This window comes from Helianthus annuus, chromosome 13 (assembly GCF_002127325.2).
Source record: "Helianthus annuus cultivar XRQ/B chromosome 13, HanXRQr2.0-SUNRISE, whole genome shotgun sequence".
NCBI lineage: Eukaryota > Viridiplantae > Streptophyta > Magnoliopsida > Asterales > Asteraceae > Helianthus > Helianthus annuus.
The window spans coordinates 153,171,604-153,182,115 of NC_035445.2; the positions used below are offsets into that span (position 1 = coordinate 153,171,604).

General features: G+C 34.3%; 1 long non-coding RNA gene across 1 annotated transcript; it reads right to left on the minus strand.

The window, feature by feature from the left end:
* Positions 1–4,322: 4,322 nt before the first annotated feature.
* LOC110903421 lies at positions 4,323–4,904 on the minus strand. The gene is made up of 2 exons (XR_002571920.2): positions 4,615–4,904; positions 4,323–4,531 (listed from the first exon to the last, which is right to left on the minus strand). It is a non-coding gene; the product is annotated as an uncharacterized LOC110903421 (long non-coding RNA).
* Positions 4,905–10,512: the final 5,608 nt, after the last annotated feature.

Below are 10,512 nucleotides of genomic sequence, written 5' to 3' on the forward strand. Positions count from 1 at the left end.
ATTATTTAGTTTAATAACTTATGGATTTCACTTTCGTAGCTATTTCAGTCCACCTCGTAACCATTTTAGTGTCTGTACGACAGAATAATGGATTGAAATTGTTATGAAAGTGAAATCACAGGGACTGAAATCGTAATTTTTAAACTAATGGACTGAAATAGTGATTTTTGACAAACACATGGACGAAAATAGTAATTAACGCAATTAATTATTACTTTTATATTTATTTATTTACTTCAAATTCAAACTTAGTTATCTAATTTGATCTTAATATCTTTGACCGTTTTGTTTAGTTTGGTATCAAATAAATTTTACGAAACTTGAAATTAAATTAACTAATATTATTTATCATTTATATATTTATGGAGTTTTAAATAAAGTGTTACATTTAGAGACTTCGTTAACAAATTTTGCAACAACAGAATAATCTATTTTTATCATGAAAACCAAACTTTGTATTAATATATTAAATATTTTTATTTTCACTAAACAAAATTACATTTACTCGACCCATGTAATACATGAGGTTTTTTAAGATATAACTTTTTATTATTTGATATATAAAATTAGATTTATTCAATTCGTACAATACACGAGGTTTTTTAAGGATAAATATTTTTTTATTATTGAGTACCAAAAATTACATTTATTCAAACCGTGTAATACACATATTTTTAAAGATGTAATTTTTTTATTATTTGGTATATAAAATCACATTTATTCAACCCGTGTAATAAATGACGTTTTTTTAAAGATGTATTATTTTATTATTTAGTAAAAAATATTATATTTATTTAACCCATGTAATACACGTGGTTTTAAAAATATAACTTTTTTATTTGGTATATAAAATTATATTTATTCAACCTATACAATATGGTTCTTATAGATATAACTTTTTATTATTTAACATATAAAATTATATTTATTCAACCCGTGCAATAAAGGAGGTTTTTAAAGATATATTTTTTTTATTATTTAGTATATAAAATTTATTTATTCAACCCGTGTAATACATGGGGTTATAACCGTTCATATAAAAGTAATTTACCTATATATTAAATTTACCTATCAATGAACAGTATATATAATATATTAAATTTAGAAGTGAACACATCACTAAGGAATGAAGAAATAGTATCGGGTACTGGTATTGGTATCCGCTTTTACCAAATCGGGTGTATTTTCGGTACCGGTTCAGCACAGGTATTCACCGCTTTTTACCCTCAAATACCGGTGTCGTACCAGTACCGACCGGTGCCGAACCGTACCATACCAGGTATATTCGGTACCGGTACACACTTTTGGGGATTTCGGTAACGGTATTTTCGATACCGGTTGGTACCGAGCTCATCAAATCCTGTAGCAACGTAGCAATGCAAGTAATTGCACCGTTTAGGTTACTTTTCATACACACAGTAAGCAAACTGTATTTCGTTTGAATAAGGTTTTATATACACAACAACTTATTTTGCTTTCTTTTTTGTCTTTTTTGATGAGCAAATCGTATCAAATCCTATAATCAAACCGGTATCGTATCGGTACCAAATTTCTACACCAAATCATTTTTGGTACCAATTTGGTACCCACCTTTTGGTGTTCTCAGAATCGTTACTTTCGGTTCGACACCGGTCTAGCACCATACCTGTATTTATTGATTTTTACCTTCAAATACCATATTGTATTGTACCGAGCATTTTCGATGCCGGTACCTAATTTTGATGATTTTCCGGATCGGTACTTTCGGTGCCGTTACCGGTACCGAGCCCATCCAAATTTAAACGTGTTAGCACCGTAATCACTAAATTGAAAACAACCGAATTTCCAATGTGTAGGACGTGTGGGTCATATTATCATATATTAGGTTATTTAAAATCGTTTTTTTTTAGAACAGAGTGACCATCCTTACCACGTTATTTTTATTTATGTTTTGATATTCGGTATCTGCTGCTGACACGCGTTTTGCAGACATTGGGTCCCCGCCGCAACGCGCAGCGGGAAAATCAACTAGTTTACTTTTAAAACAGGTCTAGTGGTAACAATCTGGTTGGATAGATTGACCAATTTGATCCTTTTTTTTCTTTTATTATCTTTAGAATATTATTACTCTTTGTTAAAAGCGGAAATTAAAAAAAAAATCATAAAAGGAATGGACCCACTGGGTACCCAACCCAATAACCACATAAATCTTTAGAATCACATGTATCATGTTATGTATAAATTTTACTGCAATCAGAAAATATATATAATTCTAATTAGTTTTCTTTAGAGTAAACTGTCAAAATAGTTCTTGAGGTTTAGTCATTCTTTTTATTTTAGTCCAAATCTTAAACCTTTTGAATCTGGTTCTCTGTAGTCAGTGGCGAAGCTTAACCCGAATGACAGGGGGGTCGAAAACGTGTATACCCAAAAATTTCTATAGAACCGGAGGGTCGAAAATGTATATACCCAAAAATTTCTATACGAAGACTACATATATAACACTACTGAGTGAAAAGTTCGGCGGGTCGGGCGCCCCTCCCCGCCCCTTCTATACTTCGCCCCTGTCTGTAGTTTCAATTTTGTTGCCATTTTCATCCAAATTAAAATCTGGTCAGATTTTTCAGTTAACATCCAACTTTGTTGTCTTTTTCCTCCCTTTTGATGAAAAATGGTCTCTTAACGTTTTATTATAACAATTTTAAAAAATCTAACCGTTTTACCCTTCATTAAAAGGTAGGAAAAAGAATAAAAAAACTGGATGTTAACTGAAAAATCTGACTAGATTTTGCTTTTGAATCAAAATGGCAACAAAATTGAAACCACATGGACCCATATTCAAAAGGTTTGAGTTGCGAACTAAAGTGACAAAAATGACTAAACCTCAGGGACCATTTTGGCAATTTACTCGTTTTCTTTATAATTATGCTTATTGTACTCCTATATAAATTGATAAATAATACGTAGTAAATTATATACCTAAAAATTTCTATGGAAACCGGGGGTTCGAAAACGTATATACCAAAAAATTTCTAAACAAAAACTACATACATAACACTACTGAGCGAAAAGTTCGGGGGGTCCCCCTCCCCACGGCCCCATCTAACCTTCTCTCCGGTATGCGACAGAGTCGTTATTGGCGATCGTGAAGTTGGACTTGTTTTTTACCCTTTATAATCTAGAATACAATTCGAACATGCAAGAAAATGCGAACTCAATCTAGAACACAAAAAAGTGTTTACATAAATAATGGGTTTTCTATACTCTGGGTCAAGATGACAATGTCTAATCTCAACATATACATGTGTCCGATTAACTTTACTATTCTAACAATAACATATAATGATGATGTTGTGTATTTTGTTTTATTGTCAATCTTGTGTCACAAAAGGTTGTTCAACAAGTTGTTAATAGTCAATTTAATAGTAGTTCTTCTGTTGCTTGAATTCGGCCCGGCTTATTTTAACATTGCCTTTCAAGTGTTTAATTTCTAATTTACAAGCATAAATCGTCTAATTTGTATCTCTAGTAGATAGATCTAAATAACAAATATCCATTTCTTATATTTAAAGACTATAGAATATAAGTTATAAATATATTTTTTAATGCTAATAAAATACAACTGTAAATCATATATTTCACAAATTAGTACCATCATGGTAAGATTAATACATAAAAGTTAAATCAAATTTTTTACATAAATGTCTTGTAAACTTTTTTTTTTTGTTGTGATACACTAATATGATTGTTTAAATACAAATTTATATCATCTTATAGAATATAAAACAAATTCAGATTAAAAACTTTTGCTCATTTAAAATATTACTTCATCTAATTCTTAGAAAGGTAACATGTCATTTAAAAAAGCTTCATACCCTCAAATTTCAGAGATTTTTCATATTTTTCTTCTTAATCTCCAAAAATAAAGATTTTATTACAGTGAATCTCTATATATAAAAATTCGCTACACATCTCCAAAATTTAAAGACTGTATTTAGAGCATTTTCGTTTGTATATCAAGCGTAAAGGAAAGAGAAAAAAAAAACTAAAAATAAATTATAGATATAAAAATAGAGAATAATTTGTGAAAACTTAAACAAAATTCAGAAAAACACTTTATTTTTTAAAGATGAAGAAGAAGATTCTAATGGAAACCTCTTAAACACATTCACTAGGATTGGATCGTAATTATATAAAATACAAAATGTTTTTTTCTAAAAATGCCTACGAAACTTAATATTGTTATAAACCAGACATTTTAGGCCCAACCTATTACTTATGGGCTTTAGGGTTTATAGCTATGATCATCTATATATTGTAATGTTTAATAATGAAGGATGTAGTTTTATCCCTAATTCTCTTTGGTTTTTATCACGTTATATATCTGTACATTTAGAATACCGATATTAGGTTTTGTTTTTCCTTGTTTTCTACACTTACAAAAACTGAAAAAAAAAAAAAAACAAGAACCGCATTCTCAAACCCCCACCGGCACAAACAACCCCCTAGCACCGTTGCCGGCGGCACAAGCAGCATCATCACCATCTCTAACCTATACACACAAAAACATACATATATATAAATGAGGTATAAGAATCACTGTACCGATGAGCAGCATCATATAGTGCAGCGGACCTACTAGCCTAACGGAGATCGTAACAAAAATTGTAACCGTAATGGCGATGCCGATTTGAGACCTAGGGTTTCGATTTCAAGTTGCAGCGGACCAAGCGGTGGTGGCGGTAGGCCGTCGTCGGTGACGTCGTCGCCGTCGTGGTGGCGTGGTCGTCAGTCGTATTCATTCATTTAGAGGAGTTTTATTTTTTGGAACTTTTAGAAGATGAAGTGCTCACATATGAAGATGATGATACAGCTGTACCCTATCTCAGTTTGAGATCATGTGCATCTACTTGCGTTCCAAATTGTGGGCCTCCAAATTATCATTTAATATTTAAATTCATAACAAAACAATAACTTATACTCAAAATCTAAATTTAATAATAATTAAAATGGTCATGTCTTTGGTGGCTTAATGCGTATGAGGCCCGATACCAAATAATATGCTTAAAAGTACCCGTTTATTTAAACCCTCCAACACATTTTTTAAGGGCCTTACTTGACCCCTCAAAACATATTTATTAAAGAAAGATGTCTTTAAAAATTGTACATTTATAATATATTATGTTAGTAGTATCTTCATTTATGGAGTATAACGATTTTGAATTCCAAATTTAACTCACAATTATAATGTTATCAGAGAACCACATTACATGATTAAAAAAAAAGTTAATAAATGAGTTTCTTTCACTTCTCTATTTTATAAACATACTTAAAGTTTAGAACCTGCAGTTCTAGCAAAAGAGAACCCGAAGTTCTCATACAATATACATTTCATTTGGAGGCTTGTTTTTAAAATGCCTTATTTTTTCCAGATAAAAATGTCGAATTTATCAAAACTTGAATTCACCGCACTTGACATCTCGGGTAACAACTATCTCCCATGGACTCTTGATGCTAAAATTCACTTGACAACAAATAATTTGAGGGAGATAATTATTGATGATAATCAAACTTTACCTCAAGATAAAGCGAAAGTTATGATATTTTTCCACCATCATCTTCACGAAGATCTAAAGCGGGAATATCTAACTGTTGAGGACCCTCTTGAATTATGGACATATATCAAAGAACGTTTTGACCACCAGAAGTTGGTCTTACTCCCCAAAGCCCGATATGAATGACTTCATTTACGACTACAGGCTTTTAACACTGTCAGTGAGTATAATTCTGCCTTATTCCGCATTACCTCTGAGTTAAAATTATGTGGTGAAAAAAATAACCGATGAAGACATACTCGAAAAAAAAAAAATTCAACGTTCCATGCCTCAAATATGCTTCTGTCGCAGCAATATAGGGAACGTCAATTTACTAAATATTCCGAACTGATATCATGTCTGGTCGCGGAGCAAAACAACAAGCTCCTACTACAAAACCATCAATCGCGACCCGCCGGTGCAAGCCCATTCCCTGAAGCGAATGTGGCCAATTCTCAAGCGAACGAGGTAGAGGCTGTGACCCCAGCGGAGGTCGTGGTCATGGTCGAGGAGGGGAATATACATGGCATCGAGAGTCCCAGTACACTAAAAAAATAGCGGTGGTGAATCGAGTCGACATAGACAGGGCGACCTTCAAAAGGGAAAAGTAGCGGGAACCAAAGCAACATTTGTTATAAATGTAGGATGTAAATCATTGGTCCCGCACATGTCGCACCCCTAAACACCTCATTGAGGCATCTCAACGCATAAATGAAAAAAAAAGGAAAGAATGTTGAAACTAATCTGATTGAGGATAATGTACCTTTTATGCTTTACTTTTCATACTGTGACCTTTGTATTTTGAAACTCTTGCAATGTTTCATTTTACTTCTTTGCATTAACATTTATTTATTTTTTTTTCCTGAAGAAATATGTATACTAGCTCCAGTAGAGCTATTATTGGTGATGAATGTATGGTAGATAGCGGTAGTACTAACACGATGCTCAAAGATATGAAATTTTTATCTGAGTTTTCTCCGGCAGAGACACCGATTAGTACTATATCTGGCGTCAGTAACCCTATCGAAGGCTCCGGCAGAGCACACATAATATTATCTTCGGGTACCCAACTAACTATTGATAATGCATTATATTCAAGTAAATCCAGAAGAAATTTACTTAGCTTTAAAGATATTCGAAAAAATGGTTACCACCTAAAAACAATATCTGAAAATAATATTGAATATCTTCAAATTACTTCAAACAAAAATGGCCAAGAAACAATTGTTGAACAATTAGAAGCCTTATCCTCTGGATTATATTATACTAATATCAATCCTATCGAATCATACATGGTGAGTAACCAAAAGTTATTAGATAAAGACACATTCAATATATGGCATGACCGTCTAGGTCACCCTGGTAGTATAATGATGAGACGAATAATCATAAGTGTAACCGGGCACCCTCTCAAAAACTTAAAAGTTATGCTACCACAAGACTTATCATGTGCAGCATGCTCTCTGGGCAAACTTATAACTTGGCCCTCACAAACTAAATTGATACATGAAACCCCATCATTTTTGGACAGAATCCAAGGGGATATTTGTAGGCCCAATCATCCTCCATGTGGACCATTCCGCTATTTCTTGGTCTTAATTGACACATCCTCAAGGTGGTCACACGTGAGCCTTTTAGCTACTCGAAATGTAGCATTTGCCCGACTTTTAGCTCAAATCATACTATTGAGAGCAAATTTCCCAGATAATCAAATTAAAAACATCCGGATGGATAATGCGGGAGGGTTCACATCTCAAGCTTTTAATGACTATTGTATGTCAATTGGGATCAATGTTGAACATTCAGTACCTCATGTTCACACACAAAACGGTTTAGCCGAATCTCTGATTAAACGATTACAAATAATCGCTAGACCACTCTTAATGAGATGTAAATTACCATCTTCTGCATGGGGCCATGCTATTTTGCATGCCGCTGCACTGATTAGATTGAGACCAACTGCTGATCATGAATACTCCCCATTGCAACTGGTCTCCGGACGAGAACCAAGTTTGTCCCACCTTCGAATTTTTGGTTGTGCGGTATATGTACCAATACCGCCACCTCAACGTACTACAATGGGACCTCAAAGAAGACTGGGTATCTATATTGGTTTTCACTCCCTGTCCATAATTAAATATTTAGAACCAATGACGAGAGACATGTTTACAGCATGGTATGCTGACTATCATTTTGATGAAACAACGTTCCCAGTCTTAGGGGGAGATAAGGACAAAGAAAGACTGGTAACACAAGAAATAACGTGGAATGCATCATCGCTATCAAATCTCGACCCCCAAAGTGGTCAATGTGAATATGAAGTCCAAAAGATTATACATTTGCAAAGAATAGCGAATGAATTACCAGATGCATTCACAAACATGAATAGAGTGACAAAATCACATGTACCAGCATCAAATGCACCTGCTCGAATTGAAGTAATCCCAGAAGCGATTACTATACAACGAAAGCGTGGGAGACCAATCGGTTCCAGAGACAAAAACCCACGAAAACGAAAAGAGCAAAGTAACGTAGTTGGTGAAAACTCACAAAAGATTATAAGTGAAACCCCGGTAGAGGTAAATGTCCCAGAAGAGACAACTATGAATCCAGAGGAAAATGAAGTTTCAGATGAAACACCGGTACCGAACAAAAATGAGATCTCTATTAATTATGTACAAGATAGTACAATGTGGAACCGGAATAAAACAAGTGTTGATGATATATTCGCATATGCTATAGCAACGGATGTAATCAATGAAAATGATTACGTATCTAAAACTTTAGAAGAGTGCATGCACAGAAATGATTGGCCAAGATGGCAAGAAGCCATAAACGCCGAATTGAATTCGCTCGAAAAACGACATGTTTTCGGACCTGTAGTCCGAATGCCCATGGACGTCAAACCAGTAGGTTATAAATGAGTGTTTGCAATAAAAAGAAATGAAAAGAATGAGATTGTACGATATAAGGCTCGACTTGTAGCACAAGGGTTTTCCCAAATCCCAGGAGTTGATTATGAGGAAACGTATTCCCCTGTAGTGGATGCGATAACCCTTAGGTTCCTAATCGGCCTCACAATCTCTGAAGGACTTCATATGAGACTAATGGATGTCGTCACCGCATACTTATACGGGACACTAGAAAATGACATCTATATGAAAATCCCTAAAGGATTAAAATTGCCTGAAGCATTAAAATCAACACCTCGAGATATGTGTTCTATAAAGCTCCAGAGATCTTTATATGGTCTCAAACAATGTGGTCGTATGTGGTACAATCGACTTAGTGAATATCTCGAAAAAGAAGGATACAAGTCTGATATAATCAGTCCATGTGTTTTTATAAAAAGATCACTTTCAAATTTCACTATAATAGCAGTCTATGTTGATGATATCAACATCATCGGATCTCCTGAAGAGATAGAGGAAGCTGCTCAGTTGTTAAAGAAGGAATTTGAAATGAAAGATCTTGGTATGACGAAATTATATATCGGACTACAATTTGAGTATCTATGCAATGGCACATTTGTCCATCAATCAAACTACATCCAGAAGATGTTAATACGTTTCAATATGGATAAAGCACATTCGTTTGGCGTACCTATGGTTGAACGATCGCTAGATCCACACAAGGATCCTTATCGCCGTCAAGAAGAAGGCGAAGATGTACTTGGTCCAGAAGTACCGTACTTAAGCGCGATCGGTGCCCTTTTGTGTATCTCACAAATAAAACAAGACCTAACATTGCATTTGCAGTACATGTACTAGCGAGATACAGTTCGAATCCAACACGTAGACACTAGAATGGTGTAAAACATATATTCCGGTATATTTGCGGGACACAAGACTTAGGTCTTTTCTATCAGAAAGATCAAAAGTCCTAGCTTGTTGGGTATGCTGATGCCGGATATCTATCAGATCATCACAAAGCAAAATCTCAGACAGGTTATGTATTCACATACGGTGGCACAGGAATTTCTTGGAAGTCAACTAAGCAGACACTTACAGCAACGTCATCAAATCATGCGGAATTGATAGCACTATATGATGCTGGTCGAGAATGTGTGTGGTTGAGATCAATGATTAATCACATACAAGAAGCATGCGGATTAGAACAGATCAATAAGGAGCCGACAATTATTTATGAAGACAATGCTGCTTGCATAGCTCAGATCAGAGAAGGTTACATCAAGGGTGATCGAACAAAGCACATCTCACTAAAGTTTTTCTCAACATATGACTTGCAGAAAGAAGGGGAAATCGATGTTCGTCAGATCAAGTCAAGTGAAAATCTAGCAGACCTGTTCACAAAATCTTTACCTAGAAGCAGTTTCGAGCAGCTATCACACAAGATCGGTCTTCGTAGATTGAAAGATGTTTATTGAATTCAGGGGGAGAATTATACACGCTGTACTCTTTTTCCCTTAACTAAGTTTTGTCCCACTGGGTTTTCTTAGTAAGGTTTTTAATGAGCCAGCATAGCTGATCCAGTAGCATCAGTTTATTTATTCAGGTCCTGAAGTACCAATTTAACATCATCCTGAAGTATGTTGTTAAACTGTGTATAATTCTAAATGTCTGAGGGGGAGTGTTATAAACCAGACATTTTAGGCCCAACCTATTACTTATGGGCTTTAGGGTTTATAGCTATGATCATCTATATATTGTAATGTTTAATAATGAAGGATGTAGTTTTATCCCTAATTCTCTTTGGTTTTTATCAAATATTTCTTTTTCATAATAAATAAAAAAACCAAGAACACAATAAATTTCATTTCCTTTCATTTCGTACAAGACGGGCTATTGACGAGTGGTAAGTCTTACGAAATCAACAATTGAGGTGGCTCCAATATACCCCATTCATTTTTTTATCATTTAATTTAATTAATATAAAGTATAAACACTATACAACGTGGGTCAAGTTTTAATTCCACATT